This window comes from Carcharhinus amblyrhynchos, chromosome 1 (assembly GCF_965287045.1).
Source record: "Carcharhinus amblyrhynchos chromosome 1, sCarAmb.v2.hapA, whole genome shotgun sequence".
Taxonomy (NCBI): Eukaryota; Metazoa; Chordata; class Chondrichthyes; order Carcharhiniformes; family Carcharhinidae; genus Carcharhinus; species Carcharhinus amblyrhynchos.
In genome coordinates, this window is record NC_137324.1 from 54966170 (window position 1) to 54987812 (window position 21643).

Here is a 21643-nt window from a genome sequence, read left to right on the forward strand (position 1 = left end):
TATGTGACAGTAGTTTTTGCATCTATCACTCTTTCAGGCAGTGAATTTAAGATCGCCACCACATGCTGGGTGAAGAAATCTCTGTACAATTCTGCTCTAGTAAGCCTACAAATTACTTTAAAAGTGCCTGCTCAGTTTTGTTCATCTTTCGTGTCACTAGTTGGGAATGATCTCCAGCATCTGATGATCATGCTCTGTGAAGTGTCCATATTTCTGGAGAAACATGGGATAGTATTTAAACAGGAGTCTCACCCACTGGTGAGAGTTAGCAGGAGCTCCATATCAGCTCCTATGGGGAAGGGCTGCCCAACTGGCTAGATGTGGGTATGCCGGCGTTGGACTGGGGTAAGCACAGTGAAAAGTCTGACAACACCAGGTTTTAGTCCAACCTATTTATTTGATAATATACTCACAAGCTTTCGGGGTTAGCCCCTTCGTCAGGTGAATGGAGAGTTCTGGCCTCAGACAGAGCATATAAAGCACAGACAGTTTACAGATTACTGATTAGAATGCGAATCCTTACACCTAACCTGCTGTTCAAGACCGTCGGACTGTTCAAGTGCCATCGCACCTCTCTCACGCTTCTCAACCACCTCATACACCAGCTTTACAGCAAACGCCGCACCCTGGAAACTAAAATGGAATACATTTTCTCAACTTGTGCTCAGGATGCAGACCAACTGCGAAACTCTGCCAAGCAGATGAGACAAAGAAACTACACCACCTACATGCACACCAAGAATAGGAAACTTGAGAAACTCGGCATCGCCGCCAACAACAACCAAGCCTCCCCCGGCACCACAGTAGAAAACAGCACTACCGCAGGGAGGTCTATTGTCAACTTGTCGGACTACACACTTCAACCAGATGAAATCGAAGTTCTCAGCCGAGGGCTCAATTTCTGCCCCACCACCAAAATGGACCCCATCAGTCTTGCAGCGGACACAGAGGAATTCATCAGGCGAATGAGGCTGCGGGAGTTTTTCCACAAACCCCAAGAGGCCAGCAATGAACACAATGAGACAGTCGATGAACCAGAACAGCCGACAGAGAGATCCGCAGTGCAACAGCCTAAGAGGAAGGAATCCAATTGGACTCCTCCGGAAGGCCGCTGCCCTCGACTGGACTTGTATACCCAAACCATCAGGAGGTGCGTTAACACCAGATTCATCAGCCGCACTCACAAGACAGCCCCAAACATCACCCAAGCACAACGCAACGCCATCCACGCTCTCAAGACAAACCGCAACATTGTCATCAAACCAGCAGACAAAGGAGGGGCCATCGTCATACTGAACAGAACGGATTACTGTAAAGAAGTGTACCGACAACTAAACAATGAGGAACACTACAGACAATTACTCACAGATCCGACCAAAGAACACATTCGTCAACTCAACAATCTGATCAAGACCTTTGATCTGGACCTTCAGAGCACCCTCCGTGCTCTCATTCCACGTTCTCCCTGCATTGGAGATCTCTACTGCCTCCCAAAGATACACAAGGCAAACACACCTGGCCGTCCCATCGTATCGGGCAATGGAACTCTGTGTGAGAACCTCTCCGGCTACGTCGAGGGCATCCTGAAACCCATTGTACAAAGAACCCCCAGCTTTTGTCGCGACACTACGGACTTCCTACTGAAACTCAGCACACACGGAGCAGTTGAACCAGGGACACCTCTCGTCACAATGTATGTCTCAGCGCTCTACACCAACATCCCCCACAATGATGGCATTGCTGCGACTGCCTCAGTACTCAATGCTGACAACTGCCAGTTTCCAGATGCAATTTTACAACTGATCCGCTTTATCCTGGACCACAATGTCTTCACCTTCAACAACCAGTTTTTCATCCAGACACATGGAACAGCCATGGGGACCAAATTTGCACCTCAATATGCCAACATCTTCATGCACAGGTTCGAACAAGACTTCTTCACTGCACAGAATCTTCAACCGATGCTGTACACTAGATACATCGATGACATTTTCTTCCTTTGGCCTCATGGTGAACAATCACTGAAACAACTATATGATGATATCAACAAATTCCACCCCACCATCAGACTCACCATGGACTATTCCCCAGAATCAGTTGCATTCTTGGACACACGCATCTCCATTAAGGACGGTCACCTCAGCACTTCACTGTACCACAAGCCCACAGACAATCTCACAATGCTCCACTTCTCCAGTTTCCACCCTAAACATGTTAAAGAAGCCATTCCCTATGGACAAGCCCTCCGTATACACAGGATTTGCTCAGATGAGGAGGATCGTGACAGACACCTCCAGACCCTGAAAGATGCCCTCGTAAGAACAGGATATGGTGCTCGACTCATAGATCGGCAGTTCCGATGCGCCACAGCGAAAAACCGCACCGATCTCCTCAGAAGGCAAACACGGGACACAGTGGACAGAGTACCCTTTGTCGTCCAGTACTTCCCCGGAGCGGAGAAGCTACGACATCTTCTCCGGAGTCTTCAACATATCATTGATGAAGACGAACATCTCGCCAGGGCTATCCCCACACCCCCACTTCTTGCTTTCAGACAACCACACAACCTCAAACAGACCATTGTTCGCAGCAAACTACCCAGCCTTCAGGAGAACAGTGACCACAATACCACACAACCCTGCCACAGCAACCTCTGCAAGACATGCCGGATCATCGACATGGATACCATCATCACACGTGAGAATACCATCCACCAGGTACATGGTAAATACTCTTGCAACTCGGCCAACATTGTCTACCTGATACATAGAACATAGAACATAGAACACTACAGCACAAACAGGCCCTTCGGCCCACAAGTTGCGCCGATCACATCATCACCTACCAACCTACAGACCTATCTATAACCCTCAATCTCATTAAACCCCATATACTCATCCAGGAGTCTTTTAAAAGACCCCAGCGAGTTCGCCTCCACCACCACTGACGGCAGCCGATTCCATTCACTCACCACCCTCTGAGTGAAAAACTTACCCCTAACATCACTTCTGAACCTCCCTCCCCGCACCTTAAATCTGTGTCCTCTCGTAGCGACCATTTCAACCTGGGGAAATAGCCTCTGAGAGTCCACCCTATCTATTCCTCGTTGCAAGAAAGGATGTCCCGAAGCATGGTACATTGGGGAGACCATGCAGACGCTACGACAACGGATGAATGAACATCGCTCGACAGTCACCAGGCAAGACTGTTCCCTTCCTGTTGGCGAACACTTCAGTGGTCACGGGCATTCAGCCTCTGACCTTCGGGTAAGCATTCTCCAAGGCGGCCTTCACGACACACGACAGCGCAGAGTCACTGAACAGAGACTGATAGCCAAGTTCCGCACACATGAGGATGGTCTCAACAGGGATCTTGGGTTCATGTCGCACTATCTGTAACCCCCGTGACTTGCCTGGGTTTGCAAAACTTCACTTACTGTACTGTCTGGAGACAATACACATCTCTTTAAACTGTGATCAGTGCTCCTTCCACTCACATTATCAGCCACTTCAGGTCTTGAACAGCAGGTTAGGTGTAAGGATTCGCGTTCTAATCAGTAATCTCTAAACTGTCTGTGCTTTATATGCTCTGTCTGAGGCCAGAACTCTCCATTCACCTGACGAAGGGGCTAACCCCGAAAGCTTGTGAGTATATTATCAAATAAATAGGTTGGACTAAAACCTGGTGTTGTCAGACCTTTCAACTGGCTAGAGGCATCCCTTCCTCAGTTTAAGAACCCTGTGCGGAAAGTTCCCACAAAACACCTCTCTCCCCGAGGCTTTCCAGTCAATCAATTGCAGGCAGCAGCAACCATCCCAGATGGGACATCTGGGTGAGCACCAAGGTCCTGCGTGAACCACAGACATCATCAACTTCTCTTTACACCAATCTGAGGTCCATACCTGCTTCAGGAAGATGACCATCATCCTGGTACCAAAGAAAAGCCAGGCAGCATTCCTTAATAACTATCAACCAGTGGCTCTGATGTCTATCATTATGAATTGTTTCAAAAGGTTAGTCATGGAATACATCAATTCCTGCCTCCCCCACTGCCTGGGTCCATTACATTTCACCTACCATCACAACAGGTCTATCACAAATGCCATCTCCCGGGCCTAACACTCAACACTGAAACAACTAGGTAACAAAGACACCTTTGTCAAACTCCTATTCATAGACTATAACTCAGCCTTTAACACTATCATTCCTACAAAACTCATCTCCAAATTTCATGACCTAGGACTTGGCTTCTGTCTTTGCAACTGGATCCTAGACTTCCTAGCCCACAGACCACAGTCAGTAAGGATAGGCAACAACAACTCCTCCATGATCATCCTCAACACTGGTGCCCCACAAGGCTGTGTTCTCAGCCCGTTATTATATTTCTTGTACACCTGTAACTGTATGGCCAAAATCCCCTCCAACTCTATTTTCAAGTTTGCTGACAACACCACCATTGTGGGTTAGATCTCAAACAATGACGAGTCACAGTACAGGAAAGAGATCGAGAATCTGGTGAACTGGTGTAACAACAATAATCTTTCCCTCAATGTCAACAAAATGAGGGAGATGGTCATTGACTCAGAAAAAACGTAGTGGAGAGTATGCCCCTGTCTACGTCAATGGGGATGAAGTAGAAATGGTCGAGAGCTTCAAGTCTTTAGGTGTCCAATAACCAATAAGCTGTTCTGGTCCCTCTATGCCAACACTATAGTTAAGAAAGCTCACAATGCTTCTACTTTCTCCAGAGACTAAGGAAATTTGGCATGTTCACTACGACCCTCACCAACTTCTACAGATGCACCATAGAAAGCATTCTTCCCAGTTGTGTCACAGCTTGGTATGGCTCCTGCTCTGCCCAAGAAGCACAAGAAACTACAAAGGGTCATGAACAAAGCCCAGTACACCACTCAAATCAGCCTCCCACCCATTGACATTGTCTAAACTTCCACTGCCTCAGAAGATCAGCCAGCATAATGAAGGATCCCACGCATGTTGGACATATTCTCTTTCACCTTCTTCGATCAGAAAAAGGATACAAAAGTCTGAGGTCACATATCAACTGATTGAAGATCAGCTTCTTCCCTGCTGCTGTCAGACTTTTGAATGGACCTACCTCGCATTATGTGGATCTTTCTCTACATCCTATCTATGACTGTAACACTACATTCTGCACTCTCTCCTTTCCTTCTCTATGCACAGTGTGCTTTGTCTGAATAGCATGCAAGGAACAACACTTCTCACTGTATACTAATACATGTGACAATAATAAATCAAATCAAATCAAAACAGCAGTAAGGGTGGTGGCATGTGCCAGCAAAATACCCAGGGAGAGGTCAAGGATCAGTGAGGGATCCAGTTTGCAGATGACTGAAGACAGGATTAGGGTCACATTGTGGAGATCACCAAATGATGGCGCAAAAGGCCTCCTTCCCAATCTCAATCTCTCAAACAGGTACTAAGTATCTTTGAAGAAAGGAATCCCCAAGAAGCCGGCAAGCAGCTCCAACAGGATTTGCTTTTCAGGCTTCCAACATGGCAACTACTCTACCCGTAACAGTAGGGTGATGCCCTTAGGTGGGTATTAATTGCCCACATAAATGAGAAAATAGACAGTTAAGCAGAAGGCTAAAGTGCAGGACTTCAAAGGTAGTAATTTCAGGACTACTACCGTTGTCACATGCTGGTAAGAGTATGAATAGGAGGATTAGGCAGAAGTATTCCTCATTTGAGAGTTGGTGCAGGGGGTAGCAATTTAGATTTCTGGATCACTGGGATCTTTTCTGGGGAAGGGCTGACCTATTCAAGAGAGATGGGTTACACCTGAACTGAAGGGGGACTAACATCCTGGTAGGGAGATTTGCTAGAGCCACTCGGGAGGGTTGAAACTAGTTTGGGAGGGGGGATGGGATCCAAAGCAGGAGGGAAACAGAAGAGAAGTGTGAGGACAGCACAGAAGTTAAAGAGAGCACATTAAGTGATAAAGGCAGTGTCAGTAATCCTAGTACCAGACAGATCAGGCAAAAGCAAGACAGAGAGCAAGGGAAGTCCAGGTTAAACTGCATTTATTTCAATGCAAGAGGCCTGACAGGAAAGGCAGATGAACTCAGGGCATGGATGGGTACGTGGGACTGAGATATTATAGCTATTACTGAAACATGGCTAAGGGAGGGACAGGACTGACAGCTCAATGTTCCAGGATACAGATGCTGTAGAAAAGATAGAACAGGAGATAAGACAGGAGGGGGAATACCACTTTTGATTAGGGAAAACAATGCAGCCGTAGTGAGAAGGGATATATCCGAGAGATCAGCCATTGAGTCTATTTAGGTAGAACTGAGAAATAAGAAAGGGGAAATCACTTTGATAGGGTTATGCTACAGGCCGCCAAATAGTCAGCAGGAAATTGAGAAGCAAATATGTAAGGAGATTACAGATAGCTCCAAGAAAAATAGGGTGGTAATAGTCGGAGATTTTAATGTTCCCATCACTGACTGAACCAACCATAGTATTAGAGGGTTGAATGGAGAAAAATTTGTTGACTGTATTCAGGAGGAATTTCACATTCGCTATGTGGATGGCTCAACTAGCGAGGGGGCAAAACTTGACCTCCTCTTGGGAAATAAGGAAGGGCAGGTGACAGAAGTGTTAGTGAGGGATCACTTTGGGACCAGTGACCATAATTCTATTGGTTTTAAGATAGCTACGGAGAATGATTGGTCTGGCCCAAAGGTTAAAATTCTAAATTAGGGCATGGCCAATTTTGATGGTATCAGGCAGGAACTTTCAAAAGTTAATTGGGGGAGTCTATGGGAAGGCAAAGAGACACCTAGTAAATGGCATGCTTTCAAAAGTGTGTTAACCAGGGTTCAGGGCAAACACATTCCTCTTAGAGTGAAGGACAAGGCTGGCAGAAGTAGTGAACCCTGGATGATGCGGGATATGAAGGGCCTGATCAGGAAGAAGAAAGAGGCACAGAACATGCATAGGAAGCTGGGATCAAGTGAATCCCTTGAAGAGTATAAGGGATGCAGGAATAGAGTTGAGAGCGAAATCAGGAGTGCAAAAAGGGGACACAAGATTGTTTGCAGATAAGGCAAAGGAGAATCCAAAGAGCTTCTACAAATACATTAAGGGCAGAAGAGTAACACAGGAGAGAGTAGGACCTCTTAAGAATCAACAAGGTCATCTATGTGCGGATCCACAAGAGATGGGTGAGATCCTAAATGAATATTTCTCATCAGTATTTGCAGTTGAGAAAAACATGGATGTTAGGAAACTTGGGAAATAAATAGTGATGTCTTGAGGAGTGTACATATTAAAGAGAAGGAGGTATTGGAAGTCTTAAAGCGCATCAAGGTAGATAAATTCCCAGGACCTGATGAAACATGTCCCAGGACATTGTGGGAGACTAGGGAGGAAATTGCAGGTCCCCTAGCCGAGATATTTGAATCATCAATAGTTATGGGTGAGATGCCCGAAGATTGAAGAGTGACAAATGTTGTGCCTTTGTTTAAAAAAGGCTGCAGGAAAAAGTGTGGGGACTACAGGCCAATGAGCCTCAGATCTGTGATGGGTAAATTGTTGGAAGGTATTTTAAGACACAGGATCTACAGGTATTCAGAGGCACAAGGACTGATTAGGGACAGTCAGCATGGCTTTGTATGTGGGAAATCATGTCTCACAAATTTGATTGAGTTATTTGAAGGGGTAACCAAGAAGGTAGATGAAGGCAGTGCAGTTGATGTTGTCTACATGGACTTTAGCAAGACCTTTGACAAGGTACCACATGGTAGGTTGTTGCATAAGATTAAATCTCACAGGATCCAGGATGAAGTATCTAAATGGATATAAAATTGGCTTCTTGACAGAAGCCAATTGTAGAGTGTTGTTTTTCAAACTGGAGGCCTGTGACTAGCAGTGTGCCTCAGGGATCAGTGCTGGGTCCACTGTTATTTGTCATTTATATTAATGATTTGGATGAGAATATAGGAGGCATGGTTAGTAAGTATGCAGACGACACCAAGGGTGGTGGCATAGTGGCCAGTGAAGAAAGTTATCTCCAATTGCAATGGGATCTTGATCAATTGGGCCAGTGGATTGACGATGGAGTTTAATTTAGACAAGTGTGAGGTGATGCATTTTGGTAGATTGAATCAGGGCAAGACTTCATCTGTTAATGGTAGGGTGTTGGGGAGAGTTACAGAACAAAGAGATCTAGAGGTACATGTTCATAGCTCCTTGAAAGTGGAGTCACAGGTGGATGGAGTGGTGAAGAAGGCATTCGGCATGCTTGGTTTCATCGGTCAGAACATTGAATACAGGTGTTGGAATATCTTGTTGAAGTTGTACAAACATTGGTAAGGCCACACTTGGAATACTGTGTGCAATTCTGGTCACCCTACTATAGAAAGGATATTATTAAACTCGAAACAGTGCAGAAAAGATTTACTAGGATGCTACCAGGACTTGATGGATTGAGTTATAAGGAGAGGCTGGATAGACTGGGACTTTTTCCTCTGGAGCGTAGGAAGCTGAGGGGTGATCTTATCGAGGTCTATAAAATAATGAGGGGCACAGATCAGCTCGATAATCAATATTTTTTCCCAAAGATAGGGGAGTCTAAAACTCAAGGGCTAGGTTTAAGGTGAAAGGGAATAGATACAAAAGTGTCTAGAGAGGCAATTTTTTCACACAGAGGGTGGTGAGTATCTGGAACAAGCTGCCAGTGGTAGTAGTAGAGGCGGGTACAATATTGTCTTTTAAAAAGCATTTAGATAGTTACATGGGTACGATGGATTTAGAGGGATATGGGCCAAATGCGGGCAATTGGGATTAGCTTAGGGGTTTTAAAAAAGAAAGGGTGGCATGGACAATTTAGGCCAAAGAGCCTGTTTCCGTGCTGTAAACCTCTATAACTCTATAATAGTCTTAACTGGTGTCAGGGCAGGAAAGTCATCCATGAGCTTTCTTGCCCCAGATTTAATTAGATCAGAAATGGAAGGCAGCCAGTCACCACCCTTCACACTTCCACCAATTAAATGTGACTCTACCTCCAAGTCACTTTAGGAGAGCGTATTATATTCTACCCATAATAACACAGAATTTTCCAGCTGAAAGAAGGCCAACATCCATCCAGCTCAATTTCGACCGTCACATGATATATTGCTAAAGGAGTTGTTGAGTAATGATGGCCATCAATCTCTATCAATTAGTCTACAATAGACCTAGATGTGGCGTGCGGAAAGCTCCAATGCTGCAGAGCTTTAGTAGCCTTAGATCCAAAGTCACCAGTTACACCCTAGTATACTATACCATATGTTGTGTCTCTAATTACTCATACACTGGATCCCAAAATCTATCACAAGGAACACTGCCGCCTGACACACTTCACTGAGTCAAAAATATTTAAAGTATAAAATGTATTTATTAATGTCACAAGTAGGCTAACATTAACACTGCAACAAAATTACTATAAAAAACTCCAGTCGCCACACTCAGGGAGAATTTAGCATGGCCAATATACCTAACCAGGACATCTTTTTGACTACCAGAGCGTCCAGAGGAAACCCATGCAGACATGGGGAGAACACGTAAACATGCAGACAGTGACCCAAGCTGGGAATCAAACCTGGGTCCCTGGTGCTGTGAGGCAGCAGTGCTAACCATACTGTTACCGTGCCACTTGTATCACTGATGGACTCAAGTCACACATGTTCACAGTTGTCATTTACTCTTTCCATTTCAGACAGTAATTTACATGCACTTCCAATTTATCATGTTTTCTTTCCCATTTATTCACAGAATGTGGGTGTTGCTGACAAGACTGGCATTCATTGCCCCTTCATAGTTGGCCTTGTGAAGATGGTGGTGAGTCCTCTTCTGGAACCACTGCATTTATGCATTTGCTGCTCAAAAGCAAAGTAAATCACCACTTTGTCGAAGCACTCTTTTTTGTGTGCAAGTGTGAACCTGACCTTGATCACCATGTGACTCACCACTTGTTCATCACCCCTCCAATTCTCAGTCTGACCTTTCCAGCTCTTTCCTCCCACACAATTCTAACCAAACTCAGCACAAACTTCAGAAACAGTGGCTTACTTTTTTTTTCAGCACTCTGCTGTCTTCGGGTCTGAACATCAGCTTCTAGATCTCTGCCAATTCCACTATTTACTTTACAGTATAGTGTGCTGTGTGTGAGGCGAGGCGGGTCTGTCAGCGCCTGGGAGGAGGGAGGGGATGTATGCATTTTAATTGGAGCACCCGTGGTGAGTGGTGAAGGTGATCAGGTTTCAATTTCCACCAATAGCTTTGAACTGTACACATGGTCTGAGCATAGTTTTGGTCCTGGTCAGAGTCATTGGTTTTGATCCTGACTCTATGGTTTTAGCCTACGTCCATGGTTAAGTCTCCAACCTATGGATTCAGTTAAGGTCAGTGCCTGGAATTTTAGTCCATGCCTGTTGTTTTGGTTTTGAGCCTAACATTTTCATCAGTGCCTGGTTCCTCGTGACAAATGGACTATCCAACCTAGCAATTCCATCAAGCCAAGTCTGTTTGTTGATGTACAATGGGCACTTAAGTATTCAATGTAACATGTATCGCTCATTCTGTGATAAGTGTGTTTCACCCAACATTTTAGATCAACCTGCATTCAGAGCATGAATAAGGATCCTATCCTTACCAACCATGGCAACAGTCTGAACTGCCTTTAAATGGTAAAAATGAAACTGGGCCCTTGGAACTCTGTGGCCATCAGCCCAATTTGTAAACACATGGTGCAAAGTAACCCAACTCTACCCTTACCATCAACTTTGGCTCAATAAGGAGTGTAGCAGAGCTTTCAGAAGCAGCACCAGGCACACTTAACAATGAGTTATCAGCCTGATGAAGATACAACACTACATGCACGCTCAATAGTGGAATCAGCAGGGAATAAATAGAGTTAAGCAATCCCACAACCGGTGGACCAGATCAAAGCTTTTCAATCCCATCCAGCCATGATTGGTGATGGGCAATTAAACAAGTGATGGAAGAAACAAGGCTGAAACATGTGCAGTTATTTTTAAAGGGAAGTGCTGAATAGTTTATCTATTTCAGTCTGCTTTTGAATCCCTACAATCACAAAAGACAGATTTTAGCCAATTTGATTCACTCCAAATGATATCAAGAAACAGCTGAAGGCCCTGGATATTGCAAAGGCCATGGGCCCTGACAATATTCTGGCAATAATACTAGCTCTGGCTCTGGCCAAACTGTTTCAGTAGAGTAACAACACTGGCATCTATCTGACAATGTGGAAAATTGCCCAAGCAATTCCCGTCCACAATAAGAAGGACAAATCAAACTGAGCCAGTTAACGCACCGTCGGTAAAGTCTCATTCATCAGAAAAATGATGTAAGATGTCACCAACAGTGTTGCCAAACAGCACTTTAGCAATAATCTGGTCCCCCATGTTTAGTTTGCAATCTGACAGTGCCACTCAGCTCCGGACCCCATTATATCATTGCTCCAAAGGTAAGAATGACAGCCCTTGACATCAAAGCAGTGTTTGACTGAATATGACATGAGGCGATCTACCAGAACTGAAGTCAGTGCAAATCAGGAAGGAGGATTTTCATGGATTGGAGTTATACTGAATATAAAGGCAAATGGTTGTTGTTGGAGGCCAACTATCTTAACCCCAAGACATCACTGAAGGAGTTCCTCAGGGCAGTGTCCTAAGCATAACCATCTTTAGCAGTTTCAAGAATGATCTTCGGTTTATTAATATGTCAAAAGTAAAGTGTTCACTGATGATTGCAGCATTCAACTGGAGCTGCAATGCCACTGACACTGAAATAATCCACATCCCCATGCAGCGAGATAACTTGACAACATTCAGGTTTGGACCGATAAGAGTCATAGAGTTATAGAGGTTTACAGCATGGAAACAGGCCCTTTGGCCCAACTTGTCCATGCCAACCCTTTTTTAATCCCTAAGATATTCCCAATTGCCCACATCCCTTTATACCGAATTTACTCATGTAATTTCTCAAGGCTTTTTAAAAGACAAAATTGTACTTCCCTCTACTGGTATCTCTGGCAGCTTGTTCCAGACATTCACCACTCTCTGTGTGAAAAAATTGCCCCCTGGACACTTTTGTATCTCTCTCCTCTCACTTTAAGCATATGCCCTTTAGTTTTAAACTTCCCTACCTTTGGGAAAAGATATTGACTATCTAGCTGATCTATGCCCCTCATTATTTTATAGACATCTATAAGATCACCCCTCAGCCTCCTATTCTCCAGAGAAAAAGATCCTAGTCTATCCAGCCTCTCCCTATAACTCAAACCATCAAGTCCTGGTAGCATCCTAGTGAATTTTTTCTGCACTCTTTCTAGTTTCATAATAGCCTTTCTATAATAGGGTAAATACTGTACACAGTATTCCAAGTGTGGCCTTACCAATGACTTGTACAACTTCAACAAGACAGCCCCACTCCTGTATTCAGTCTTCTGACCGATAAAATCAAGCATTCCGAATGTTTTCTTCACCACTCTATCCACCTGTGACTCCACTTTCAAGGAGTTACGAACCTGTACCCCTAGATTTCTTTGTTCTGTAACTCTCCCCAACACCCTACCATGAACAGCCCTGGTTCAATCTACCAAAATGCATCAGCTCACATTTATCCAAATTAAACTCCGTCTGCCATTTGTCAGCCCACTGGCCCAATTGGTCAAGATCTCATTACAATCCTAGATAACCTCCTTCACGGTCCATTTTTTCACCAACTTTGGTGTCATCTGCAAACGTACTAACCATGCCTCCTAAATTCTCATCCAAACCATTAATATTAATGATAAACAACAGTGGACCCAGCAATGATTCCCTGAGGCACACCGCTGGTCACAGGCCTCCAGTTTGAAAAACAACCCTCTACAACCACTCTCTCTCTTTGTCATCGAGTCAATTTTGTATCCATTTGGCTGGCTCACCCTGGATCCTGCGAGATTTAACCCTATGCAACAACCTACCATGTGATACCTCGTCAAAGGCCTTACTAAAGTCCATGTAGACAACATCAACTGCACTGCCCTCATTTACCTTCTTGGTTACCCCTTCAAAAAACTCAATCAAATTTGTGAGACATGATTTTCCACTCACAAAGCCATGCTGACTTGTGTCTCTAAATGCCAGTAGATCCCGTCTCTCAGAATATCTTCTAACAACTTACCCACTATAGATGTGAGACTCAGCAGCAGGTAGTTCCCAGGCTTTTCCCAGCAGCCCTTCTTAAACAAAGGCACAACATTTGCCACCTTCCAATCTTCAGGCACCTCACCTGTGACTATCAATGATTCAAATACCTCTGCTAGGGAACCTGCAATTTCCTCCCACAGTGTCCTGAAATACACTTCATTAGGTCCCAGGGATTTGTGTGATGCTCTTTAAGACTTCGAGCACCACCTCCTCTGTTAAATGTAGACTCCTCAAGACATCACTATTTATTTCCCAAGTTCACTAACATCCATGCTTTTCTCAACAGTAAAAACTGATGAGAAATATTCATTTAGGATCTCATCGATCTCTTGTAAATCTACACATAGAAGAGCACGTTGATCCTTAAGAGGCCCTACTCTCTCCCTAGTTACTCTTTTGCCTTTTACATATTTCTAGGAGCTCTTTGGATTCTCCTTTGCCTTATCTGCTAAAATAATCTGGTGTCCCCTTTTTGCCCTACTGATTTCTCTGTTAACTCTACTCTTACACCCTTTATTCTTTTCAAAGGATCCACTTGATCCCGGCTGCCTTTGTATGTCATGTGCCTCCTTCTTCTTCTTGACCAAGGCTTCAATATCTCGAGTCATCCAGGGTTCCCCACTTCACTCTTGCCTTGCCCTTCACTATAAAAGGAATGTGCTTATGCTGAACCTTGGGTAACACACTTTTGAAAGCCTTCCACTTACCAGACGTCCCTTTGCCTTCCCACAGACTTCCCTAATTAACTGTTGAAAGTTCCTGTCTGTTATCATCAAAATTGGCCTTGCCCCAATTTAGAATTTTAACTTTTGGGCCAGACCTATCATTCTCCATAGCTATCTTAAAACTAATGGAATTATTGTCACTTGTCCCAAAGTGATCCCTCACTAACATTTCTGTCACCTGCTCTTCCTTATTTCCCAAGAGGAGGTCAACTTTTGCCCCCTCTCTAGTCATGCCACCCACAAACTGAATGGGAAATTCCTCCTGAATACACTTAACAAATTTCTCTCCATCCAATCCTCTAATACTATGGCAGATGGAGTATAATGTTAGCAAGTGTGAGGTTATCCACTTTGGCAGAAATAATAGTAGGAGAGATTACTATTTAAAGGGTGAAAAGCTGCAGCATGCTACGGTGCAGAGGGACCTGGGGGTCCTTGTGCATGAGTCGCAAAAACCCAGTCTGCAGGTGCAGCAGGTGATCAAGAAGGCGAATGGAATGCTGGCCTTTATAGCGAGGGGGATAGAATATAAAAGTAAGGAGGTCTTGCTGCAACTGTACAGGGTACTGGTGAGGCCGCAGCTGGAGTACTGTGTGCAGTTTTGGTCACCGCACTTGCGCAAGGATATTTTGGCCTTGGAGGGAGTGCAGAGGGGGTTCACTAGGCTGACACCGGAGATGAGGGGGTTGAACTATGAAGAGAGACTAAATAGACTGGGTCTGTACTCGTTGGAGTTTAGAAGGATGAGGGGAGATCTTATAGAGATGTATAAGATAATGAAAGGGATAGATAGGGTAGAGGTAGAGAGATTCTTCCCGCTTAGAAAGGATAGCAGGGCTAGAGGGCACAGCCTCAAGATAAGGGGGGGGGGGCAGTTTAGATCGGAGTTGAGGAGGAACTTCTTCACTCAAAGGGTGGTGAATCTCTGGAATTCTCTGCCCGTTGAAGCGGTGGAGGCTACCTCGCTAAATATATTTAAGTCAAGGGTGGATAGGTTTTTGATAGACAAGGGAATTAAAGGCTATGGGGAGAAAGCGGGAAAGTGGAACTGATCCACTTCAGATCAGCCATGATCTTATTGAATGGCGGGGCAAGCTCGAAGGGCTAGATGGCCTACTCCTGCTCCTATTTCTTATGTTCTTATGTTCTTATGGTTGTTCCAGTCAATGTTGGGAAAGTTAAAATCCCCTACTGTTACCATCCTATTTTTCTTGGAGGCAACTCATATTTACACCACTCAATGATAATGACTATCTTCACATGAGAGAGTGTAACTTCATCCCTTTGACATTTAACAGCATTATCATCATCAGCTACAAAAGTAGGTCAGAGGCTCGTAGGTCTGATTCCAAAAAGGCTGTCCACCATCTACAAGACACAAGTTAGCAGTGTGCAGAAGTACTCTCCATTTGCCTGAATGAGTGAGACCCCAACAATACTCAAGAAGATTAACCCCTCACAGGACAAATTAGCCCACTTGATTGGCATCTGATGCACTGCCTTCAGCATTTGCTCCCTCCATCACCATTGCTGTTGCGTGTCCTATCTACAAGATGCAGTGTAGCAATTCACTAAGGCTTCATCAACAGCACCTTCCAAACCTACAATGAAGAAAGGACAACAAAAGGAAATAGTGTCTGAGTCCCAATCTGCAGTTTTTGTTCTCGACTCAACTGATTTTCCTCAGCCAGAAGTGAAGGCTGGAGATTGGGCACTAAAGTGAAGTCACCCACCACAATAATTGGCTGTGTTGCAGGAGGCAGGGGGAAGAAATCTGGGGGTACTGTGCAGAAGTACTGAAACCATGGAGTGGACACACAAGACATAGCCATGGAAATGACATATCACCTTTGCACCACTGCATCTACCTGGGAAAGATGTATGGCAGTTACGTAGTTAACTGTTATGCCTCAGTGGATGAATGATGAGCAGTGTCATTGTCATTAACCTGTCCACTTGCTCTCCTGCCACCCATCCATCAGGATGAGACCACACCATTCTGTTCTGAGTAGCAAAGGGAAAACCTAGCCCCTGGATCAGATCTGGAACTTTTCCAACCTGTGCGGCTTAATTTGTAGTTGGTTATACATTGACTAACTGAGAGTTCTATAGAGCTTGAATACTTTCTCTTCAAATGCTGATGAAATCTTGGGGGTGCACGATTCTATGCCAAGTACCTTACTAAGGGCTTTGTTTCCTAACACAATTTTGCATACCACATTAGACTCGCTCTGCACTATTAGACAGCAAAATTGTAACTAAACCTAACTTGTACTTTACATTATTTTACTGAGGCGAGTGACCCCCCCCTGTTGTTTTGCCACATTGCAGCATGTATTGATAATTGGTACACATCACCGAGCTTGCTTCATTTCACATCTCAAACGCATAATCTTCTTCAATTTCTTTTTAATAATCGAGCGCACTGGAAAAAGGGCAGTTAAAAACCTATTACACTAAATGTATTCCACATATTTGGTCTCAGTGTGCTTGTCTTTGGTTGGATGACTACGTAACTAACACGAGCCTAAGGACTAAGGAGCAGATAGTAATGATGTCCAAATATATTAAAATATGGTCAGCAGGGAGGATCTGAGTATTTTGACATATCTTGGCTACAGTATGCTGCACTAGTAAAGATTCAAATTTGAAAGAATACAACTTACATGCACAAGTCTTGAAAGTGACAGGAAAGTTGAGAGGCTGTTAAAAAGGTTTTGGGGATCAATGGTTTCAGAAGTTGAGCCATAGAAGTAAGGGAGTTGTGCTCAATCTTTATAAGGCGCTAGTTAGGCCCCAGCTGGAGTATTGTGCTCAGAGTTTATTAACCATCCTTTACATAGGATGTCAAGACATTTGAGATATTGCAGAGGAAATTTACTCGAAATGTAAGAAAGAGTTCAAGTATGCAAAGAGACCCAGAAATTATATTCTTAGAGCAGAGAAGATTCAGGAGAAATTGATAGCGGTGATGTTCAAAATGATTAAGAGTCTTGGTAAGAGTAAATGTATCCAGTTGCAGTAGGTCAGTAACCAGAGCACACAAATTTAAGATAATTGGGAATGGAACCAGAAGTGACATTGGAAAAATAAATTTGCATCTTATCATGCTATCAACTGGAATGTACTTCCTGAAAAGGTAGAAGAAGCAGATTCATTGATAACTTTCAAAAGGTACAAATATTTGAAAATGGAAAAAAAGATGTTTGCTATTCAGAAAGGGAATGGCAGTCAGATTAATTGGATAACTGTTTCAGAAAGCAGATACAGGAGACACACAGTGGGTGGAATGATATCCTTCTGTTCCATAACATCTCTGATTCTTTAACAAGTGGGGTGGCACGGTAGCACAGTGGTTAGTACTGCTGCTTCACAGCTCCAGGAATCTGGGTTCGATTCCCTGCTTGGGTCACTGTCTGTGTGGAGTTTGCACATTCTCCTCGTGTCTGCGTGGGTTTCCTCCAGGTGCTCTGGTTTCTTCCCACAGTCCAAAAATGTGTGGGTTAGGTTGATTGGTTATGCTAAAATTGCCCTTAGTGTCCTGAGATGCATAGGTTAGATGGATCAGTAGGTAAATATGTAGGGATATGAGAATAGGGCCTGGGTGGGATTGTGGTCAGTGCAGACTCGATGGGCCGAATGGCCTCGTTCTGTACTGTAGGGATTCTATGATTAACAATTTGAGGAAGCGGAAAATCTATTAGACAAAACAAGCCTGTACATTGTTGGTAGATTAATTGTGATTCCAATACATTTTCATCATATCACTCAATCCTTTCCCCTTTTAGGAATATATCCAATTTCCTCACAATACCATTGTCTTATCCACCTCACTGATTTTCTGGCCCTGTTCTAATGAAAGCACCAGCTCTTGTTGGATAACCCCAGCTGCCATAGAGGGGAGTGCAAGAGTTTTACCGGACTCAGAATGGTGTAAAGTGTTTTACACCCTTTAGAAATGTAATCATTGTTGTCATGTAGGGAAACACAGCAGCCAATGCTCTCAAGTTCCTGCAAGCAGCAAAGAAGAAATGATTGGTTAGTCTCCTTTTTAGTTCTGTTCATTGTGGAATAAAGATGGATCAGGGAACAGTGAAGAACCTCAATGCTCTTCTCTAAATGATTGCATGAGATCTAGAATGTCTACTGAGAGGATAGTGTTAATATCTCAACAAAAACCAGAGTTTGAACTATCCAGCTTCAGAACTGTACTGGAATGTTAGCTAAGATTTTAAGCTCAATTTTCTGAATTGGGCTTGACCCCAACATTCTGTCTCAGAGACAAATATGCTGCCCACTGAGACACCTTTTGTGACTTCGAAGAAGCACAATAGATGAACTCAATACAAGACCCTAGACTGAGAAGGGATTGAGATATGTTGGCTGGAACTACACCGCCCTGCTCATCATGGGAATTGGAGGAGTGTACCTCGGAAACACCCATGGACCTTGGGCAGGATTTTACAGTTTCAAGATAAGTGAGGCCGTAAAATCCCACCCATTGTGACAAATTATTTGGTTGGGTTTGATCTATCAAAAAGATCTGAATTTGTTTGGCCTAATGGACTTTCCTTTCAAGGATGTGACGCTTCCAATATTCGCTACTGAGTTAAGAACAAACACTTTCAACAATAGCGGCTCAGCCTTTATTGCAAAACGATTTGAGTACAGGACTAGTGAGATAAAAACAGAAAATGCTGAGGAAATTCAGCAGGTCTGACAGCATCTGTGGAGAAAGAATAGAACCAATGTTTCAGCATTAGCTCTATTCTCTTTCCACAGATGTTTTCAGACCTGCTGAGTTTCTCCAGCATTTCCTGTTTTGTTTCAGATTCCAGCATCCACAGTATTTTGCTTTTTAATTACAAGAGTAATGAGGTCTTGCTTCAATTGTATAGGAACTTGGTTAGACCACACATGGAGTAATATGTGCAGTTTTGGTCTCCTTGCCTGAGAAAGGATATTATTGCCAAAGAAGGAATGTAATGAAGGTTCACCCCTCTTGTCCTGGGAATGGTGGGATTGTCTTAAGAGAGATTGGGCAAACTGGGCCAGTATTCTCTATTTAAACCTACAAACTACTTAAAGGAATAGGCAGGGTAGATGCAGGTAAGATACCTCCCTTGGCTGGGGCATCTAGAAACAGGTGATACAATTTCACAATAAGCAGGATGCCACTTAGGACTGAGATAAGGAGAAATTTCTTTACATTGAGGGTAGTGAATCTTTGGAATTTTCTAACAAAGAGGGCTATGGAAGCTCCGTCATTGTGTGTGTTTAAAGCAGAGATTGATAGATTTCTGATTAACGATAATGTAAAAGGTTATGGGGATAGTTTATGTAAAAGGCATTGAAGTGTCCGATCAGTCAGTATTGGATTGAATAGCGCAGTAGGCTCAATGGGCTGATTGGCCTACTCCTGTTCCTGTGTTCCTATGTTCAAGGAAAATACGGATTAAATAATTTCATACAAGAGTTCTAAATTGCAAATTGAACTTCACAATACTGTTATCCTGTTGAATCCACAATTACAAAAACTGCTGCTATCATCCAGTATGTTCTGAGATTCAAATTCACAATCTTCAACAGCATTGTGGATTCTGTAAATGGAAAAAGATGCACTGGTTCCACAAGTGTTTTGCACTTTTCTCTGGTATGTCTCTGGCTTCTACTTCCACCAGCAGTGAACTGGTACCTGGTAGGAGTAGGGATGCATACTTTGCTGAAGGTGCCTTTGAGATTTATGGAGGAAATGACCTAAAGTGGGTTTAAAATGGAATTCACACAAAGTGGAGTCCAGCTTTTGAACTGAATCATGGTGAAAGGCTTTTGCTAAGACCATCAAAGTTAACCATCCCACAGGCTTTTGGTCTTGAGATTTTCTAAAGGATAAGAAAGTAATTAAAGCTTTAAAACCTCCAGGTCAATGGTATTGGGAAGCTTTGTGTTTATTGTACAAGCAATTCTTACTCGTTAGTGAGACCCTGATTGCCTCAGCTCAGGTCTCCTATGAAATGAATAATGCAACATAAAGATGTCAACTTTCTCCATTTGTTTGAGAAAATATCCATAGTGGAATGCAAAACGAATATGGAAAGATCATCAAAAAATGTCTTTCTTGCAGTGAGAAAAGACACATTCTAGCACAGTTAGATTTCAGAACGCAATGGTCAAAGACAGGGGTGAGAGAATTTCTTGCACCACGATCATCCTAATAATCATAATAATAATCATAATAAATGATAAAAATAATAAATGTAGAGAAATAGAAGACTCTGCGTCTCTAAAGTTGGTAAAAAGTCTGACAACACCAGGTTTTAGTCTAACCGATTTATTTGATAGTAAACTCACAAGCTTTCGAGGTTTCTCTCTTTGTCAGGTGAGGGAAATCTCGAAAGCTTGTGAGTTTACTATCAAATAAATCGGTTAGACTAAAACCTGGTGTTGTCAGACTTTTTACTGTGTTTACCCCAGTCCAACGCCGGCACATCCACATCATCTCTAAAGTTGGCCAGTGTTGGGCCATACATAGTTAGTATCAGTATTAGGCTTTCTGTAGCAAGATATCTATCTATCTTTGAAGGAATAACACCCCTAACAGTTAACTTTGTTCTGGCAGGAATTGTCTGACTGATGTAGGAAAATGTCTTTGCGGATACAGTGTATTCAGACAAAAAGTAAAACACAAAATCAGTTTGTGAGACTAACTGCAGGCAACGGAGAGTACTACTGAATGTTATAAGTGCCTGAGACCAGAGTAAGATCAGTGCGATGCTCTCAGATGTTTTCACTGGTGCTTCAGTCAGTACAAAAGTCCAAAGTGGAAATCAATAACACTGCTGCTGAAAGGAGTTTTGGTGATCCAATATTCCCAGAGCTCTTGGGAATATTGGATCTGAGCTCTGACAAAGGGTCATCTAGTCTCAAAATGTTGGCTCTATTCTCTCCCCACAGATGCTGTCAGACCTACTGAGATGTTCCAGTATTTTCTGTTTTTGTTTCAGATTCCAGCATCTGCAGTATTTTGCTTTTATTTTCCCAAAGCTATTACCTGCATCCCAGAGAAGGAAGGAGGTTGTCCCAATAACGCCACTTGTGAGAATGAGGTCAGGTGAGCTCTGAACCATGTTAATCGCAAATGTAGAATGGAGCTACTTAATAGAGTGGCTGTGCAAAAGAGTTATCTTGTTAACTATCTGAGAAAATACTCTTATAGTAATCTCTTAACAATTGATAAGTTCAGACTCTAGTCGTTGCTTTTGTTAATACTCAGCATATGTTTTTGTTGATTAACAATGAGACACAAAATTGCTTGTGTAATCTTTGCTATTTGCTATTAAATAACTCTCTATTAATGATCTACCACTCGACTGCTAGATAACTCTGATTACTCTTATACATGTTTACTAAGTACTCATGTCTCCACCTTTATAAGTGGTGATTTATAACAAATAAATAGAACTTACCCCAGATTTAAAGTGCGGCTTCTTCCTTCATCGTTTTAAGGACTTGCCAGTTTCCTTGCTATATATATGTCAGGATATCAAAACCCAAGATTTGTACAACCTCGGTCAAGCTACCATGTGTGACCCTGGACTGCGAATGTCAGAAAGCTAGTCAGCTGTAGGGAGAATAACAGCCAAGCTGACCTTGCTCTCGTTTGACATCTTA